This window comes from Macaca nemestrina, chromosome 6 (genome assembly GCF_043159975.1).
Source record: "Macaca nemestrina isolate mMacNem1 chromosome 6, mMacNem.hap1, whole genome shotgun sequence".
Lineage (NCBI taxonomy): Eukaryota > Metazoa > Chordata > Mammalia > Primates > Cercopithecidae > Macaca > Macaca nemestrina.
The window spans coordinates 89,856,564-89,878,429 of NC_092130.1; the positions used below are offsets into that span (position 1 = coordinate 89,856,564).

At 36.8% G+C, this 21,866-nt stretch overlaps 1 long non-coding RNA gene across 1 annotated transcript in view; it reads left to right on the top strand.

Moving 5' to 3' along the window:
- Positions 1-5,927: 5,927 nt before the first annotated feature.
- LOC105475020 (uncharacterized) overlaps positions 5,928-21,866 on the top strand; it is a 69,577-nt gene continuing 53,638 nt past the window's right edge. The window contains exon 1 of the long non-coding RNA XR_011624862.1: positions 5,928-6,310. This is a non-coding gene — a long non-coding RNA (uncharacterized lncRNA). The remainder of the gene's footprint in view (positions 6,311-21,866) is intronic.

The following is a 21,866-nucleotide window of genomic DNA, read 5'->3' on the forward strand; positions in this document are numbered from 1 at the left end:
CCACACTTTCTCATTCCTACATCTTACTATCCAATATATACTGAGCATTCTTTGCATGTCATTTCTTTTTCAACGGAATTCTTTGTTGGAAGCAACTCAAAGGGTTTTCCAAACTGTTAGTGGGTGATAATTTTACATGCAAACAATAGCACAATGTTATACTGGTGAAAGGAGGCACTGATAAATGTCTTGATATTTCTTAAATTATGAATCTATGTGGCTTATATTTCCACATATGCGAAATTTCTTGATGCAATACAGTCTTACTGCTTAAGACACATCTGACTGTAATAATCTATTTGTTGGTGCTATGATGTTATAACTTGAAATTCCATACATATTATTAAAAGAAATCTAAATAGGTAAATTGGTGTATTGACAATGAAAGAGATACTAGTTAATCTCTTACAAAGTTTTATAGTTTTTAGTTGCATTCTTTAAACCATTCGTTTTAATTTTTAATTAACTTTTTGGTTATTACCAAGGAATTCTTTGTTTTGGTACATGTAGAAAAATTGTATGTAAAACAATACTACTGCTTTAGTTCCTGGAATATGGCAGGTGCTCAGTTAAACTCCTGGAATATATTATAGCCAAACAACTCATGGTTTGAAGGAAATGTTAAATCTCTATAAGGCCTAAAATGTCTTTCTGAGGGATTGAAAGAGGAAATTAGAAAGAACCTCAAAATATCAGTGACTGGCAATCCAATAATCAAAGGACTTATTACTATACATATCATTTATATTTCAGAAATAATATTAATTGGGTATTTGCCAGTAGTCCTTATTTAGGCAGGGAAGAAAAAATTCTCCTAATAGCAATTATATTGTACTTAATAAGCTCTTGCTATGGGCCAGGCGATGTGCTAAGTGATTTACAAATAGTATCTCAATCCTAAAAACAGCTAGATGAGGCAGATAATATTTCCTCCATTTCACAGATGAAAACATAGAGCAATTACATAAATTTCTTGTCTTTAAAGTAATAAGTTGAGAAGCCAGGATTTGAACTCAGGCACTTTCCAAACATAAACAAGGTGATACTCTCTACAATACTAAAAAAAGTTAATTTGTGTATTCCGGTGGAAATCACATTGTTACTAGCTATTGTCAAGCCTGAAGTACTAGTACTGAAGCTCTGCTCTATGCTTTGCAGAACTCAACAGCTTTATTGATTAACCATGTGCTCATTATCTTCACTTTGTAGAATTCTATTTCTGTGCTGGTTTGCACAGTAGCTTAAATGTTTTCTTTTTTTTTTTTTTTTTTTTTTTGAGATGGAGTCTCACTCTGTTGCTCAGGCTGGAGGGCAGTGGCACCATCTCAGCTCACTACAACTTCTGCCTCCCAAGCTCAAGTGATTCTCCTGTCTCAGCCTCCTGAGTAGCTGGGATTACAGGTGTGTGCCACTACCACCTGGATAATTTTTGTATTTTTTGTAGAAATAGGGTTTCACCATGTTGGCCAGACTGGTCTTGAACTCTTGACCTCAAATGATCTGCCTGTCTTGGCCTCCCACAGTGCTGATATTATAGGCAGTAGCTCAAATTTTTGAAAGTACTTTGTTCTCCACTACCTTTATTCCTCTCACCCCACTTTGAGAACTGTGTAGGTTTCGAAGAAGAATTCCACCCACTTATAGTTTATTAAAATTTGTTCTTAAGTGTGCAACTTTCTATAGCAACTCAAACAAGTGGCATTTGTCAAGGGAAAGTGTTGAATACAGTAATTATTTTAAAAAATAGTACAGAAAGTGTTGACAAGACCTCCATCTCTATGGAGAATAGTACTAGAGCAAGCACATAGTAAGCATAAGATAATACTTGTGTTAGCACACATGAAAAGTAGTACTGTAAGGTTGCCTCTAGATTATTCACTAGTTTGTGATTCTAGGATTGTGTGTTGCAAATCTAGCTTTAAGGCAGGCTTTTCTCCACTGCTTGTTCCTTTCGCTTAGGATCACATTTACTCTTGCAGCTTCCCTAGCCACATGGCCCGCTGTGATAGCTCAGCAGATTCTGCTATGGCTGGCTCCGCCTCAGCTATTCCTTCTCTATCTCTAATCTCTCAATGCATAACTCAAGATTCAGCATCCTGCTTTCCATTTGTGACATTTTAATCCACTGCCCCCATTTCCTGTGTTAGTCCTTTATTTTCAGTTATATCACTGATTTAAAAAAACAGCATTTAATTAATTATCACAGTTTTCACATTCAGTTTTCTTTCTTTTCATTTCATTTAACAGTCTGCATTGCATTTTTGGCACACTACATTAAAAGTTCCTCAGAATTAGAGTTTTTTTTTTTTTCCATTGATGGCAATTTAGGAAAGTGTTGAGTGCTCATAGTCATTGCTTTGAATTACAGTAAATAAAAAAATAAAGTCCCACCCCATCCTTACTCAAGGCCACATTTCTCACCCTCTCCATTTCTCTCAGTAGGTTCTAGTAGTATTCTGTAGGCATCCTTATTTTGGAAGGATTGTTGGAGTCACTTTCAGTATGTTCTTTTACTCTTCCATATTCAGTCTATTAGGGACTTGGGTTTCTTCTTTTTTCAATGTTTCTCAAATTTACCCTTTCATTTCCTTTTCAAGTGTCCTATCGGCCATATCTTTATGACAACATGTCTGAATATTTGATTTAGCCTTATGGCTAATATGCATGGCTTAAGTCATCGTTTTCTAAACCTAACCTGCATAGTGTCCTAAAACATGCCTTGCATTGTGTCAGCTCCTCTTACAGAACCTATAATGTCCTGTTGACATCACCTTCAAGTTTTTGGCCATGTACACAAGACTGAGACTACCTGACCTATATAGATTTATTTTTCATTGCTCCCTAACCTATGCAGTCTAATTTGCCCAGATTAATTTCACTCATTGTCTCTTCACACATACTATACTCATTCCTATTTCTCTTATTTTGAATGAGTTGTTTTAGGGGATTCAGGATGTCTTGGCTACTATCCTTTGCTTATACACCAATTAGATCTTTCTGTGTCCTTCCTGAAACATTACCTAGACACTCAATTGTATATACAGATGCTCCTCCATTTATGATGGGGCTGCATCCCGATACACTTATCCTACACTGAAAATATTGTGAGTGGAAAATGCATTTAATACACCTAACGGCCAGGTGCAATGGCTCACTCCTGTAATCCCAGCACTTTGGGAGGTCAGGTGAGTGGATCATGAGGTCAGGAGTTTGAGACCAGCCTGACCAACACACTGAAACCCCATCTCTACTAAAAATACAAAAATTAGCTGGGTGTGGTTATGCACACCTGTCATCCCAGCTACTCAGGAGGCTGAGGCAGGAGAATCGCTTGAACCTGGAAGGTGAGGTTGCAATGAGCCGAGATCATGCCACTGCACTCCAGCCTGGGCAACAGAGTGAGACTCCATTAAAAAAAAAAAAAACTACACCTAACATATCAAACATCCTAGCTCATCCTAGCCTACCATAAATGTGCTCAGAACACTTAAATTAGTCTACAATTGGGCAAAATAATCTAACACAAAGCCTATTTTAATATCTCACATAATTTATTGAATACTGTTCTGAAAGTGAAAATCAGAATGATTGTATGGATACTCGAAGTAGAGTTTCTACTGAATAAACAATGCTTTTGCATCATCAAGAAGTCAAAAAATAGTAAGTTAAATCATTATCACTGGGGGCCATCTGTATATATATATGATGATATATAGCCCATCATTAAGTGATCCATGACTGTGTACTATATATATAGTTAAGCACTATATATAGAGAGTACACACAGTTTTGTACTATATATATATATAGAGAGAGAGAACACAGTCATGGATCACTTAATGATGGGGAATATGTTCTGAGAAATTAGTCATTAGACAGTTTCATTTTTGTATGAGCATCATAGAGTATATTTACATAAACTTAGATGGTATAGTCTAAACACATCTAAGCTATATGGTATAGCCTATTGCTCCTAGGCTACAAACCTGTACAACATGTTAATAAAAAGGTACAGCATTTTATTATACCTTTTCTATGTTTAGATACACAAATACTATTACATGACAATTACCTATAGTACTGAATACTATATTTCAATTATATACTGTATTACAATAGTAATAGTACTATACCACAGGTATTTGTAATACAGTATATAATTGTAATATAGTATTCAATACTACAGGTAATTGTCATGTAATAGTATTTGTGTATCTAAACATAGAAAAGGCATAGTAAAAATACAATTTAAAAGGTTTTAAAAGTGGTCCACATGTCTAGGGCATTTACCATGAACAGAGGTTGCAGGACTGCAGGTTGCTCTGGGTGAGTCACTCCCTGAGTGAGTGGTGAGTGAATGTGAAGGCCTAAGACATTATTGTACACTACTGTAAACTTTATAAACAATGTACATTTAGGCTACCCTAAATTTATTTTAAAAGTTTGCTTTCTTTAATAAACTTTTCTTACTGTAATTTTTTTAGTTTATAAACTTTTAAATGTTTTTAAACCTTTTGACTACTTCACAATAACACCTAAACACAAATACATTGTGCAGGTGTACAAACATATTTTCTTTATATCCTTTATATCTTGGCATCCATATTCCACACACTTTTTCTATTTTTAACTTTTTTTTAATTTTAAAACTATTTTGCTAAAAATGAAGACACAAACACACATCTGGCCTAGGCCTACGCTAGTGGAAAATACCACTGTTTTCCACTTCTACCTGTTGTCCTGGGACATATTGCCCCTGAAGGCCTTCCAGGACCTTCATGTTGTCTCCTGGAACATATTGTCCCTGAAGGCCTTGGAGCGGCAATAACCCTTTCATGTAGAAGGTCGTAGAAGGCCTTCAGGGGCAATAGCCCGCATGAAACTGTCATCTCCTATGTTATGACACATAGATTTTTCTCCTATGACAAAAATGCCTTTTCCTGGAAGGCATTCCTAAATAAATGCCTTTTTCTGGAAGGCATTCCTTCTGAAGGATTAGCCTGAGGTTGTTATCCACTTAAACTTATTTTTTAATAAGCAGAAGAAATAAACTCTAAAGTAATGATAAAATGTATAACATAGTAAATACATAAACTAGTAACACAGTCATTTATTATCAGGTGTTATGTACTGTCCCTATTGTATGTGCTATGCTATTACATGACTGGCAGCACAGGAGGTTTGTTTATACCAGCATCATGACGAACACATGAGTAATGTGTTGTGCTCCAACATTTTGACAGCTACAGAGTCACTAGGGTATAGGAATTTTTCAGATCTATAATCTTATGGGGCCAATGTTGTGTACGTAGTCTGTTATTGACTAAAATGTCATTATGCAGTACATGACTGTATGTGTGTACACACACACGCACACACATAAACACTCAATATTTTTCCCAAATGTCTATGACAAAAATATTTTATTCCATAATTTAACTTTTAATTGTTTGTAAATATTCTATTTCTTTGCTTTACTCAACATTGATAGTGTTGTCCTTGGTGTTTAGATTAGATGTCATTTTCTTATTGTCTAGGTATTAGGTGTTCAATAAGTATTCTGGTTTAAAATGCCATCATGCTCCTCATTATCAACAGTGGCCTGTCTGCATTTTGAGAATAGGAAAAATGTTTAACATCTGAAAGCTTGGGTTTATCCTTGCTAAGTGACAAGGAGATTCTGGGCAGAATGCTAAATCTTTAAGTTGTCTTTCATTTTTTTTTTTTTTTTTCAGTTTCTAAAATAAATAGCACTGTTAGCAATTACCCATAGATTTCTTTGTTAATATAAGAAAATATTTTGTAAGATTAGACTCATTTTATTTTTAAAAAGAGCTTCGGTATATGAATATGTGATGTTTAATAAAAGCTTAAAGTAAAAAGGCCCTTCCCTTATTTTCTTAGAGTACAACTGTAGGCAATTAGAATACGTTGAAGTGGGTTAAAAGGCAGAACCTAACTTGAACTTCCTTCTGACCACCTGTACAGTATATTCTCAACACTGGGGCCATTGGTTTTGTGGCTTTGTTTCCTGCTCACTGGACTGCCTGGAGGATGGGCTTAGGGTGTGACTTTGTTCATTTCCTTTTTGTCACCTCACAAAGCCCTGCTTTGTTTGCTTTATCTAAGACCTCTGTGCTACCTAGCAAAGCTTGGCTTCCTGTCCAATGCTGTTCACTCTGTCTCCATGGACCCAGCTCAATTGGAAGAAAAAGCAGATGAAGGCCTGAATGTCTACTGAGTTTTCAATGACTTCCTCAAACTTCTCACTTACCCTTCAGTGCTGGCATCGTCCAGGTCATAGGAGAAGGTAGTAGGGGTGACTCAAATATTTAGTATTTGCACAGTAAAAATGTCCAGCTATGCCAGGTGGAGTGGCTCACACCTATAATCCCAGTGCTTTGGTAGCTTGAGCAGGAGGATTGCATGAGGCCAGTAGTATGAGACCAGCCTAGGCAACATAGTGAGACTCTGTCTCTACAAAATGTGTTTTTTTTTTTTTAGTTGGCTGGACATGGTTGCATGTGTCTGTAGTTCTAGCTACTTGGGAGGCTGAGGTGGGAGGATCATTTGAGCCTGGAAGTTTGTGGCTGCATTGAACTACGGTTGCATCGTTGCACTCCAGCCTGGGCAATAGAGCAAGACCCTGCTTGTAAAAAGCAAGCCAAGCTCTTTATTGGCTGAAATCGCATGGGGTAAGGAAGGGAGTAGAAATTCCAGGGCAGAGAACTACCTTTTATTGTTCATATGTGTTTGTCTTTAATAATGCTCCCCAGTATCTTATGTCAGTGAGGAATATTAATGCTTTGACATCCTTTCATGGTGGCACTTCAGGGAATCACTCTTGCTTATTCTAAGGAGGATTTGGAGCTGTAGCGAGCTAAAAGTCTGAATTTGGAGATGACAGTGGTGACCTTATAGGCAACATCAGGTACAGATGGAGCTTTAATAGTACAAAAGTAGACTCCTCAGAGTAAGTATGGAGTATCATACTTCTGCATGCACTGAATGTAGTTGTTTCTTTCCCACACAAGGACTCTCTACAAGAGAGGTTTCTTTAGAAAGAATTGGACCTGATGGAGGGTCATTCATCAGAACGAATGTTTTAGGTTTCTTCCTTACAGTTAACATCTCTGAAAGGTGCAGATACAAGTTATCTACAGGGTAACACCTGTAGATACGATGCAACAGGCTTATGCCATTGGAGAGTGAATAGCCAACCTTCTGAAAACAGTGCACACCACCGGAAGGGCAAGAAGCAAACTACTTGTGAGTAACCAGTGAGTCCGGGTGCCTTGATTGGGGTCACTTTCAAATACTGCTGCTTTTTTGTTTTTGCTTTGTCACCACATGGTTTGCATGTGTTGAAGGACAGTGTTACCCAGTAGATTTTGTCTTAGTTTTTGTTGTTGTTGTTGTTGTTGTTTGTTTTTTGAGACAGAGTCTCACTCTGTCACCCAGGCTGGAGTGCAGTGGTGCGACCTCGGCTCACTGCAACCTCCACCTCCCAGGTTCAAGTGATTCTCCTGCCTCAACCTCCCGAGTAGCTGGGACTACAGGCGCCCACCACCACGCCAGGTGATTTTTTTGTATTTTTAGCAGAGATGGGGTTTCACCATGTTAGCCAGGATGGTCTCGATCTCCTGACCTCGTGATCCGCCCACCTTGGCCTCCCAAAGTACTGGGATTATAGGCTTGAGCCACCATGCCCGACCTTGTCTTAGGTTTTCTAGTGGAGGCTTGAGCCAAAGAAATTTTCATGCTGTACAAAAAGTTAACCTATTTCTTAACCATTTTTTAAAATGACACAAGGGTTAGATTTTTGAAGGGAGGGATCAGTTAAGCACATTACATTTGCCTTTTCATCAATTTTAATGTTTTTCACTAGTGTAAAATATACAACTGCAGTTACTCATATTCATCCTGGAATTGCAGAGGACACAGAGATTTTGTGACCAAGGCAGTCATGGACAGGTTGTTATCTTACACTATACAAATACTATCTTAATTCCATTGCCAGTTATGAACTGCATATAAAGTTTGCACATAATTACTAAGGCTGAATAAAGGATCACTACTATTATTACTATTGCAGATGTTGGTGCCATCTTCTAGAATACTGGAAGTTTTATGTGAAGTTAGGTTTAATCTTTAGTAAGGTACTGCTTTCATATCATTCTTGGACTGAAAAGACTATCCTCTAGATTCATTAATGTGCTTAGTCTAATTTCCTAATTCACCATCAGAAATGTAAATCAAACCTCCAGAAGTACGGCTTTTCAAAATTTATTTTGTAGAAGAAAACTTATATTGTATGTTTGTTGGCAAAGTAGAGAGCATATTCTTATCTTCCATGAAGGCTAATGGCATTTTTAACTGTTAGATCAAGCTTTTCTGTTAAGAAATTTTACTGCTGTTAGTGTAATAATTCACCTATTTTGTACAAGTTTAAAAATCTTTTAAGGTTATTCTACATGTCTATCCTTCCAAAGAATAACCAGATTGCAACATGGATATTGTATTTTAGTTTTTGGTTGTTTTAAAGCATCCAGGTGAGAAAATAAAAGATGGGAAAAATGTTCACTATAAACTCACTTTGAAAAATATACCAATATAACATGTGGACATTTTTGTATGATATGTGTGTGTGTGTGTGTGTGTGTGTAGAAGGAGACAGAGAGAATATTAAATATGTAACATATACTGTATTACCTCACACAAATGCACACAATTAAATTCCTACTGTAAAATGTAGAGACTAGGCTGGGCTTCCTGGCTCATGCCTGTAATCCCAACACTTTGGGAGACTGAGGAGGGTGTATTACTAGGTCGGGAGTTCAAGACCAGCCTGGCCAAGATGGTGAAACCCCGTCTCTACTAAAAATACAAAAATTAGCTGGGCGTGGTCATGGGCACCTGTAATCCCAGCTACTCGGGAGGCTGAGACAGAGAATTGCTTGAACCCGGGAGGCGGAGGTTGCAGTGAGCTAAGAGCGCACCACTGCACTCAACTCTGAGCGACAAAGCGAGAAATATGTCCCCCCCAAAAAAATAAATAAAAATAAAAAATTGTAGAGACTAGCCTAGCCTGTATAGTATTAAGAAAAGATCAGCAGAATTTACTCAGAGCCCTCTATCACAATGATGATCATTTCATTATATGAGCCATTGTCACTATATGCTAAAAATCATATATGCAATATATGCAAACGTTTTAGTCCCCAATTAAATATGTCTCTGAGGCAACATACTATTATTATACAGTATTTCATATTATCTGAACTTCATGATAAACGCATTCGAGATAATGATCTCAAGCTCTGTTTTAACAATTTAGGAATGGAAGGAAAATGCCCAGAAATGGTGATGTTAATAGTTATTCTTAGAATTGTTGAAGTCTGACTTGATGACTTTGAGTGCCACGTTGAATGCAGGTTTTGAGACAACTTTACATTATACTCTCCTCAAAGGATGTTGTGGTAATTCCATTTCTCAAAGTAGCTACCAAACTTCCCAGGTGAAACAAATACATTGAAACGACTTCCACACATAGTGAGGTGCTAGTAGATACACATGGTGCATACCAGACAGTTCCACATTTTTCACACAAGGAGTAAGCAGTTTCTAGCCCCTTTGTTTTTCATATTTAAATTGACTAATTTTAAATTGGTAAGAGTATAAAATTAGATAATAAAGTGAAAAATTTTGAAGAGTTACAGTGTAATATAAGATGAGCTCCTACTTTTTGAAAAAGGTATTTATCAGCCAGGTGTGATGGCTCATGCTTGTAATCCCAGCACTTTGGGAGGCTGAGGTTGGTGGATTAACTTGAGCCTGGAAGTTCAACCAGCCTGGGCAACATGGAGAAACCCTGTCTCTACAAAAAAACAAAAATTAGCTGGATGGTCATGTGTGCCTGTAGTCCCAGCTACTCAGGAGACTGAGGTAGGAGGACCATCTGAGCCTGGCAGGCAGAGGCTACAGTGAGCTGTGATTGTGCCACTGCACCCCAGCCTGGGCAATGGAGTGAGAGACCCTACCTCGAAAAGAAAAGAAAAAAAAAGAAAAAAAAAAAGAAATGTTTAAACAGTGTGAATTCAATCTTCAAATAAAACTTAGAAGTCATTATTTATGTTGGCTTCTGGTTTCAGTTCAGTATTTCTCAATGAGAAAGTTATTCAAAAGCAAAATGAGATGTGGTAGCTAAAACATAAAAAATATATTTTTTTCAAAATGATGTTTTACAATTAGAAAATAATAAACAGTAAGCTTATATTTTTCAAATAACTTCTCTTTCAAAGTGGGCCCTTCAGAAACACTGATGGCTCATTAATTTCTCAAAAATTTAAAAAATAACTTCAGAAAAAGGTTTAGCTGAAATATATCAGTAGGCCTAGGGCTAAGGTTAGCTGATTTAGTTCTATAATTGATCAAATATTTATAACTAGCTCTTTGAAGGGGAAATTTTCTTATAGAAACATCTTTGTGTTTAAAAATGTGTGAATTCTGGAGTGGACTCCCTAGGTTCAAGTCCTACCTCTGCCATTTGCCAAATGTGCCACCTGGGACAAGCTATAGACTTGTTTGTGCCTCAGTTTACTCATCTTAAATATGGGGATAAAAGGGTCTTACCTCAAGTGGTTATTAGGAGTTTGAAATGAGGTTATACATGTAAAATACTTAGAACAACCCCTGGTGCATAGGCAGTTTTGCATAAGGGTTACCTGTTATTACTACTAAAGCACACAGGTTGCAAACTAGCTACCCTCAGCCTGTGAACAACTTTTAAAAAACATTTAAATATCAAGAATATATGAGATATAGACTTTTAACTTCTCTTGATGAATAAAAAATATCTGACTATATGGTAGCAGGGTTAGTGGTCATAACACTTCCCCATTCCTGGGCCTGTTTCTCTTCTTCTGCCCAAAGTTGCCATCCATCCTTGCAGCCCTGGGTGGAGCCACAGACCTTTCAAGGCCAAAACCTCTATGGAGCAGAACTGAGGGAGACACCAGGAGTTTGGCATTCCTGCTCTTCCCTCATCTGCTGAAATTAAATAGTTAAAAAAAAGTGTAAAAATGCCAAAGTTCAAGGAAAAGTCAGTAAAGACTAAATGACATTACTTCCACAGGATCTGTAGTAAAATGTCTTGAGAATGTCCCTTTCCTTTTTCCCCTTTATAGTAAGCTTTTCAGCTCATTGAGTTTCAACTATCTTCGCCTTTGGCCCCATCCTGTGGTCATTCCTTCTTGTACACCAAGTATGTGCTTCTATGAGAACAAGATTTAGCTCTTAAACTAACTTTAAGAGTTAGTTTCAGGTGAACTAACAAACACAAGAATGTTCCCTCCCCACCCCTCTATCCATTTTGAATGCTCCCTTTGTTTCTCTACCTTTGCTGTGCTTAATTAAAGTGACAGTTATTGTTTTCAGGTTCTTTCTCTGCAGACAAGAATCATAAACCAGCTAGTCCAACAGAAAAAGAATAACTGTAAAAATAAATCCTTTCTGGGAAATGAATCTTTTTGATGTTGAAGCATTTCATTTTCACACCATTACAAATGTTGTTTTAGCCCATGATACTCTGAACATCTAGATTCTATAATGATAAGCACACCATTCATTGATCTGACATCATTTAATTTACCTGAACAAATAAGACAATTTTCAGGCACCTTTCTTGTCATCTGATATAATGGAAGAAATAGTTCAAATATTTGTGGTTACATATGCATTAACACCCTGATGTTAAAGTGATAACAAAATTCTCAAATTTGTCTAACCTTATTCTGTGTGTTTCTTTATTATATATATTATAAGATCTTAACAGAGACAGCCTTTTCCTTTAAATCTGTGACAAAATGTCACTCAGCCTTATAAGGCTGACTCATTTTAAAACTTACTTTACAAATGTGTTACAGTGTTATGCATTAAATTACAGATTTGGAAGATATTCTTTATGGTTTTTCTGAATTGCAGGAAATAGATGTGATAATAAAATGTTATGTATTTCACTATATTCTGCTTCATGTTGTCAGTTGATCATTTAATGGTACAGTTGCGTTCTTCCCTTTGTATGTGATCTTCAGATTAATTTGAAGTTCACATTTTTGTATTGCATGGAATATCTTCACTGCTTCAGCTTACCATAAATTGTTTCATCCCTTTATAGTATCCTTTAGAAAAAACATTTTGAATTTATAATTCCTGCCCTGAAATATCATAGGAAACTTAATTTGTTTTGACACATAAAAATAGCATCATACTAGAACTTTAATCAGAGGACCACTTCTCCACTGAATCTCTACAATTTTTCAAACTTTGAGACAGGAAGAAAGATAGCCGAAGATATCACCTTTATTGTTTGGCTTCTATCTTTTCAACTAAATTAATATTATTAAGTTTAGTTGTTTTAAATTAATTTTTAAATTAAATTAATTGAATAGGCAATACAATGTTTCTTTTTTTTTTTTTTTTTTTTTTTTTTTGAGACAGTCTCGCTGTGTCGCTCAGGCTGGAGTGCAGTGGAGCCATCTCGGTTCACTGCAAGCTCTGCCTCCCGGTTGACGCCATTCTCCTGCCTCAGCCTCCGGAGTAGCTGGGACTACAGGCGCCCGCCACCTCGCCCGGCTAATTTTTTGTATTTTTAGTAGAGACGGGGTTTCACCGTGTTAGCCAGGATTGTCTTGATCTTGTGACCTCGTGATCCGCCCGCCTCGGCCTCCCAAAGTGCCGGGATTACAGTTGTGAGTCACCGCACCCGGCCTAAAACATTTTTACAAATGTAAATATGTGTAGTCTGCAAAGCCTCCCTTTCCTTGTTCTCTTTTTACTCATTTACCTCCTGTCCCTTTTTCACACATTGGTAACCACTGTAATTATCTCATTTTGTATTCTTATTCTCCAAGGGTTTCTTTAGGCAAATACAAACCAATAAATGATATATTCTTTCCCTGCCTTTCACAAAACTCTGTCTCCTACCCATTTCCTCCACAAGTTGCTTTGTTAAATTAACAATACAGGTCCCATATACAATACTATTATTAACTAGAGTCATGCTGTACAGTAGGCCTCCCGAATTTATTCATCCCATACAACAAACTTTGTGCCCCTTGACCAGGGCCTCCCTATTTCTCCCACTTCTCCATCCCTGGTAACCACCATTCAACTCTCTGTTTCTATAAATTCAACTTTTGAAGATTTCACCTATAAGTGAGATCATGCAGCATTTTTTCGCATGAGCTTATTTCACTTAGCGTAATGTTCCACAGGTTCATCCATGTTGTTGCAAATGGCAGGCTTTCTTTTTTAAGACTGAATAATATTCCACTTGTGTGTGTGTATAATAATTTATTCATATCTTGGTAATTGTGAATAATGCTGTAGTGTACAGCATAATAGTTAATAATATTGTATTGTACACTAGAAATTTGCTAACAGAGTAGACCTCAAGTGTTCTTACCACTCTCCTACACACAGAGAAAAGACAACTATATGAAAAGATGGATATATTAATTAACTTGACTGTAGTAATCCGCTCACTATGTATATCAAAACACCACATTGTACATCTTGAATATATATAATTTTCATTAAAAAACCTCAAACAAAAAACATACAATGCATTTCACAGGTCTTTATGTATCAGTATATGGAAAGCTTCCTCATTCTTTTTTTACAGCTGCATAGGATGCTATTGTACAGATATAATTTTTCTAATCGGATCCCTGTTGATAATTTAATATAGTCCAATTTTTTGCTCTCACAGTGCAGCAATGAATATTGTTTGTTTTCCTATGCGTAAGTTTAATATACATTGTCAGAAATAGAACTGCTGAGTAAACAGTTGTAAATATTTGTAATTTAGAAAAAGTTTTCAAGTTGCCTTCTATAGACCTTGTGCCAATTTATATTCTCACCAGCAATAATTGAAAGTATCTGTTTTTCCATTGCCTTGTCAATGGGCTGTTGTCAAAATTTAAGGGTTTTTGTTAATCTATTAGGTGAAACATAGACTTATAGCTTATTCTAAATTAGTATTTCTTCTATTATCCAATTAAAGTTTTTTTTGTATTTAATTTTCTATAAACAGTTCTATCATTATCAACTGATAATGCATTCTGACAATTATCTTTTGTGTTGCTATATATTCTTGTGGCTTTCTAGTATTGTTTTTGTGTTATAAAGATTGGGGCTGGGCAAGGTGGCTCATGCATGTAATGCCAGCACTTTGGGAGGCTGAGACAGGTGGATCACCTGAGGTCAGGAGTTCGAGATCAGCCTGGCCAATATGGTGAAACCCTGTCTCTACTAAAAATACAAAAATCAGCCAGATGTGGTAGTGCCTGTAATCCCAGCCACTCAGGAGGTTGAGGCAGGAGAATGGCTTGAACGGTTACAGTGAGCCAAGATCACACCAGCCTGGGCAACAAGAGTGAAACTCTGTCTCAAAAAAAAAAAAAAAAAGATTGGCTTGTGATATACATTACAGAGATTATCCTTAGTCTGTCATTAGTCTCTTATTTTTCTAATATGCTTTGCTATACTATAGGAATCAAATATATACTATAAATATTAAATATTTTCTTTTCCTTTCTCCTCCTCTCTGTTTTCTTCTCCTTCTTTGTAGATAATATAGAATATCTTTATGACCTTGAGGTCAGGAAGTCCTCTTAGACAAGACACAAAAAAGAAAAATCACAAGGGAAAAGAATGACAACTTGTCTCCATCAAAATTAAAAACAGGTGCACATCAGAAGATACCATACATACAATGAAAAGATAAGCAATGATATAGAAGAAACTAATTGCCTCACACAAAGCAAACCTAGATTGCTTTCTAGAAAGTAAAAAGGAATCCTAAAATAATCAATATGAAAAAGACAAACAACCAAATAAAACCAAATAAAAAAGTAGACAAAGATTCAAGCAGGCAAATTCACAAAAAAGGGAATTCAAATGGTCAAGAAACACATTAAAATATATTTAAACTGCAGTAACCAGAGAAATGCAAATGTAAAAAAAACAGGTGCCGTATTTCTACTCATTTGATTTGCAATTATTAAAAGTGTTGAAAGTATCAATTGCTTGGGAATCAAATATCCTCATAGATGGCCAATGATGGAAGTATGTACACGTTGTAAGGTTTTGTTTCTAGCAGTGTTTGGTAAGAGCTGAAACTTTTGCTCTATTTGAAATTTATCTTTGTGTATGGTGTGAAGTATGGATTTGATGTAAACATTTTTTGGATGTTTTCCTAGCTGCTTTAACACCATTTATTAAACACTACCTCTTTTTCATGCTGACTTGAGATGACATCTTTGACATATACTAAATTCATGTATGTATTTGGGTCAGCTTCTGAATGTACTAATCTGTTCATCCATCTGTCTACTCTTTTCACTACCTCCTGTTTTAATTATTACAGCTTCACAATATGATTTAATGAATGTATTATAAGAATTACTTTTTTTCTGTTTGATTTTTTTTCTTCTTGGTCACATTTTTCTGCTGTGTTCTTTTTGTTTTTGATATCTTTTTTCTTTATATTGCCTTGTATTGATTTTGTACTGGCATGCTTCATTTTATTGTGCTTTACTTTACTGTGCTTTGCAGATATTGCATTTTTTTTCTAGATTGAAGGTTTGTGGCAACCCTGCATCAAGCAAGGCATCAGTTTTTCCAATAGTATGTGCTCACTGATTGTCTGTCACATTTTAGTAATTCACACAGTATTTCAAGGTATTTCATTATTTGTATCTCCATTATGGTGATCTGTGATCAGTAACCTTTGATATTACTATTACATTTCAAATGTTTTGGGACACCATGAACTGGACCCATCTTAACAGAACTTAATCTATAAATGTTCTCTATAGAACTTAATCTATAAAAGTTCTTTATCGAACTAATCTATAAATGTGCATGTTCTGATGGTTCCACTAATCAGCTGCTTTCCATCTCTCTCTCTGTCCTCAGGCCTCCCTATTCCCTGAGACACAACAATATTAAATTATGGCAATTAATAATGCCACAATGGCCTCTAAGAGTTTGAGTGAAATGAAGAGTTGTATCTCTCTCTCTCTCTAATCTATCTATTTATTTTTGAGATAGAGTCTTGCTCTGTCACCCAGGCTGGAGTGCAGTAGCACTATCTCGGCTCACTGCAACCTCCACCTCCTGGGTTCAAGCAATTTTCCTGCCTCAGCCTCCCTAGTAGCTGGGATTACAGGAGCCCACCACTATGCCCAGCTATTTTTTTTTTTTTTTTTTGTATTTTCAGTAGAGACAGGGTTTCACCATGTTGGTACAGCTGATCTTGAACTCCTGACCTCAAGTGATCTGCCAGTCCTTGACCTCCCAAAATTCTGAGGTTACAGGCCACCGTGCCTGACCATATCTCTCACTTTAAATGAAAAGCTAGAAATGACTAACATTAGAGAGGAAGGCATGTAGAAAGGTGAGATAAGTTTGAAAGTTAGGCCTCTCGCACCAATTGGTTAGCCAATTTGTAAATGCAAAGGAAGAGTTATTGAAGGAAATTAAAGTGCTACTCCAGTGAACACATGAATAATAAGAAAGTGATACATCCTTATTACTGATATGAAGAAACTTTTTGTGTCTGAATAGAAGATCAAATCGGCCACAACATTTCCTTAAACCAAAGCCTAATCTACAGCAAGTCTCCAACTCTCTTCAATCCCATGAAGGCTGATAGAAGTGAGGAAGCTAGCAAAGATTAAAACCTAGTAGAGGCTACGGAAGAAGCTGTCTCCATAACATAGAAGTGCAAGGTGAAGCAGCAACTGCTGCTGTGGAAGCTGTAGCAAGCTGTCCAGAAGATTTAGCTAAGATCATTGATGAAGGTGGCTACACTAAACAGCAGATTTTCAGTGGAAACAAAGCAGCCTTCTATTACAAGAAGATGCCATCTAGGACTTTCAAAGCTAGAGAGAAGTCAATGACTGGCTTCAAAGGATGGGCCAACTCTGTTGTTAGGAGCTAATGCAACTGGTGACTTTAAGTTGAAGCTAGTGCTCATCGACCATTCTGAAAATCCTAGGGCCTTCAGAATTATGCTGTCTCTACTCTTCCTGTGCTCTATAAATGAAAATATAAACTCTAGATGAGAGCCCATCTGTTTACAGGATGGTTTACTGAATATTTTAAGTCCACTGTTGAGACCTATTTCTCAGAATAAGAGTCTTTTCAAAATATTACTGCTCATTGACAATGCACTTGGTTACTCAAGAGGTCTGATGGAGATGTACAGAAGATTAATGTTGCTTTCATGGATGCTAATGCATCATCCATTCTGCAGCTCATGGATCAAGGAGTAAGTTTGACTTTCAGATCTTACTACTTAAGAAATACATTACATAGTGCTCAGCTGCCCTAGTGATTCCTTTGATGAATCTGAGCAAAGTCAATTGAAAGTCTTTTCAAAAGCATTCACCATTCTAGATGCCATTAACAACATTCACAATTCATGGCAGGAGGTCAAAATATCAACATTAACAGAAGTTTGGAAGAAGAGGGTTCCAACCCTAACAGACGATTTTGAGGGGTTCAAGACATCAGTGCAATGGAGTAACTGCAGATGTGTTGGAGATGGAAAGAGGACTAGAATTAGAAGCAGAGCCTGAAGTTGGGACTTAATTGGTGCAATCTCAGGATAAAACTTGAACAAACGAGGAGTGGTTTTTATGGATGTGTAAAGAAAGAGGTTTCTTGAGATGGAATCCACTCTGGTGAAGATGCTGTGAGCATTGTTGAAACGACAACAAAGGACTTAGAATAGTACATAAACTTAGTTGATAGAGCACTGAGTGGCAGGGCTTGAGGAGGATTGACTCCAATTTTGAAGGAAGTTCTACTGTGGGTAAAATGCTCAAACAGCATTGCATACTAGAGAAATATTGCATGAAATGAACAATCAATTGATGCAGAAAACTTCATTGTCTTATTTTAAGAAATTGCCATGGATGCTTCAATTTTAGGCAACAACCACTGTAGTCAGTCAGCAGCCATCAAAGTAGAGCAAGACCCTCCACCAGCACAAAGCTTACAACTTATTCAAAGCCAAGATGATTATTAGCATTTTTTAGCAATAAATTATTTTTAAATTATGGCATGTACTTTTTTATATACATAATGCTACTGGACACTTAATGGTCTACAGTATAGTATAAACATAACATTTATATGCACTGGGATGCCAAAAAAATTCATGTGACTTGCTTTATTGTGATGATCTGGAACCAAACCTGCAATATCTCCGAGTTATGCCTGTACTTGTTTCTTTTTTATTAATTTAGTTATTAAATGTATGTATTTTACTAGACCAGCTATTTTCTGTAGAGCTCATTAGAGTTATGTAAAGAGAGTCATCACCACACAGAATAATTCTCTACATAGAAAATTTCTACACAAGTTTATGCCACAGAAGCAGACAGCTTCCTGCAAATATGGCTTTTGTGTGTGTGTGTGTGTGTTTTAGAGCCCCTCATTTTTTGCTACTCTAAATCAAACCATTTCCTGCCTTGCTCAATACAGCTCCTACATCCTTGTAAACAAGAATTACAGTTTTTAGATTTCAGAATAGGTCTTCAATTTTTAGAAAGCTGTGTTTTCATTGGTGCTTTTTGGGATTCAAGGCAACAGTGGACAGGTTCCACTTTCTGTGATTTGACTCCTTTTTAACTCCCTTATTAACTTCTTCCCAATCTTAATTGTTTTTAGCAACTCATTGTTATATTTAGGGATCTACAGATGATATGTTTTTTGGCTTCATTGAAAATGTTTTTATTTAATTCCAATTTTTCTTTCTTCTTGGTTTTGTGTACTTTTTGGAAGAGTAGGTTTGGAAGTGGGGAGAATTCCTGACTGATAGCAGTCACATTCTCATTAGAAGTTAAGGACTTCTAATGAATTTTTTTCACGATTTTTAAAAATATGATGTTTTCCTGTGATTCCTCAAGCTAATGTAGATGTGATTGTCATTCTGACCATGAAATGCTACTGTGCATAGTAAGCCCCTTTGGGCTTTGCCCATACCTGAAAAGTCTTTCTGAAAACCTCACCACTGACTTCTTTCACTTAACTTACTCAGATGTGTCCTTGGAGATCTGTATTGAGTATCTCTTCTCTCTAGAAGCTTTCCCTTACACCCCCTGTACTTGCATCCAACCCTTGTACTTTTACTTGCGTCTCACCCTGGGATGCTTCCTTTGCTCTTATTTCCCTAGACCACAATGATCTGCTTACTCCTCTATAGATTCTAGAAGGTACTGTACAAAGTATTCTCAGGAGATGCTTCTTCAAGATGCTTTGTGAAAACACTGTGGTATGATCAAATATTTGGGAAATGCTACATATTATATTCTTAGTCTTGTAGAGTCATGATTTATATATTAGAATTTGCAAAAGGTCTTAAAAAAAGAAGCCTGTTAATATTGATATAACCCAGAGCATACCAAAAGTAGTTGTTTATGAAACCCCCATTTATGTGTGACACATGTGTTAATACATGCTGGGAAGCTACACAAGAAACGCCTCTTTGATGTGACTATGGTAGGATCCTCAGCTCTTAGTACAGTGCCTGGTACATTGGTGCTACTTAATATATGCCTGTTGAATGACTTAATCTATCTTATACACTATCCCAGATGCTTAGTTCTTTACAGAAACATGTTATAAGCTGGTTTGACATAAAAGGGATCACAATGGCATAAACTCGGGAGAGCTGTGTAGGTCTGCTTCAGATAAATAGATTTGACTCCAATGTTGAATGTTATTTTTGAATCATGCGGATATTTACTAAGCAAAGAGCATTCAGGGGAGGGTGGCCAGGTTGTTTAAGGGATTTGGAAAACCTTTATGCAGGGAATGATGAGAAGTAGTGAATACATTTAGTTTGGAGAAGATAATGCTAATAAAAAAAATCTATCTTTAAATATTGAACAGTGACTAAGATATCCTTTTACCAGTCAAAAATTTCACAGTACAGTAAAAAAAAAAAAACCAAACCAAACCAAAACAAAAAGACAAAAAAAAAAAAAACTGATTATAAAAACTGACACTTATTTATAATGAAATAAGTGTCCTGGTAAAACATCTTCAGCATCAGAGAAAAGAGTGAATATTTTGCTTGGAGGGCTGGGTGTGTGATGGGTAGTCAGGGAGACTTCTCCAAGGGGACAGCATCTGAACATATTGTCAGGGTGAGCATGTATGGAGTGCTCCATATCACAACAGTCTACTCCTGAAGAAAGATCTAGGTGAAAGTTTAGAGTTTATTTATTATTTATTTCGCTTTAATGGAAAACTGTTATGTTTGGACAAGAGAGCTGTTTCTGTCAATTGTTCTACTTCGAACACTTCTAAGTTGTGGCATAATGCAACATGCAGTGGCTGAAAATATATGAAGTACTTTTTGAATTGCTGACTTAAAAGTGAAACATTGAATAATATTTTTCTTATTTAGGTTTAAGCTGATTTTTTTTTTTTTTTTTTTGAGACAGAATCTCGCTCTGTTGCCCAGGCTGGAGTGCAGTGGTATGATTTTGGCTCACTGTAGCCTCTGCCTCTTGGGTTCAAGTGATTCTCCTGCCTCAGCCTCCCAAGTAGCTGGGACTGCATGTGTATGCCACCATGCGCAGCTAATTTTTGTATTTTTAGTAGAGATGGGGTTTCACCACGTTGGCCAGGCTGGTCTCACACTCCTGACCTCAAGTGATCCACCTGCCTTGGCCTCCCAAAGTGCTGGAATTACAGGTGTGAGCCACCTTTCCCAGACTAAGATGATTCTATTTATGATGACCTATTCTTGGTAATGGACTTCTTTTTTTAAAGGAGGTGAGAAATTCTGTGGGCTTCAAAGAAGTGTTGATTTTAGGTGGCTCAGCATATGGCTGAAACACTTGTAGTTTACATTGTAAAATATTGACTTTATAAGTAGATCATTCTGTAAGATACATGAATTCAATACTTATCTTTCTACTTATTGTAGATTTCCATAGTTCTATATCATCAGAAGGGCTGAAACATATTCAGAAAATAGACAGTTTGGGCCAGGCTCAGTGGCTCACACCTGTAATCCTGGCACTTTGGGAGGCCGAGATGGGCAGATCACAAGGTCAAGAGATCGAGATTATCCTGGCTAACATGGTGAAACCCCGTCTCTACTAAAATTACAAAAATTAGCTGGGCATGGTGGTGCGCGCTTGTAGTCCCATCTACTTGGGAGGCTGAGGCAGGAGAATTGCTTGAAACCGGGAGGCGGAGATTGCAGTGAGCCAAGATCGCGTCACTGCACTCCAGCCTGGTGACAGGGTGAGACTCCATCTCAAAAGAAAAACAAAAACAAAATAGACTGTTTCACAACCTTGGAGGAAGAGATAATTTCATTAATCCAAATGAAAATACAGTGATTTAATAGATTTTTTAAATTGTTTTTTATTTTTTGAGAAGGAGTTTCACTCTTGTTGCTGGAGTGAAACAAGAGGCTGGAGTGCAGTGGAGTGATCTCAGCTCACTGCAACCTCCACCTCCCAGGTCCAAGTGATTCTCCTGCCTCAACCTCCCAAGTAGCTTGGATTACAGGCATGCACAACCACACATGGCTAATTTTGTATTTTTAGTAGAGACAGGGTTTCACCATGTTGGCCAGGCTGGTCTTGCACTCTTAACCTCAGGGGATCCACCCACCTCGGCCTCCCAAAGTGTTGGGATTATAGGCATGAGCCACCACACCCAGCCTAAGTTAGATTTTTATTAGAAAAAGGAATCAATGTTAAAGTTTATATTTCTAAGAAATATTTTCATCTATCCAACTCCGTGTTTTTCTTGTTTGCTTATAAGAG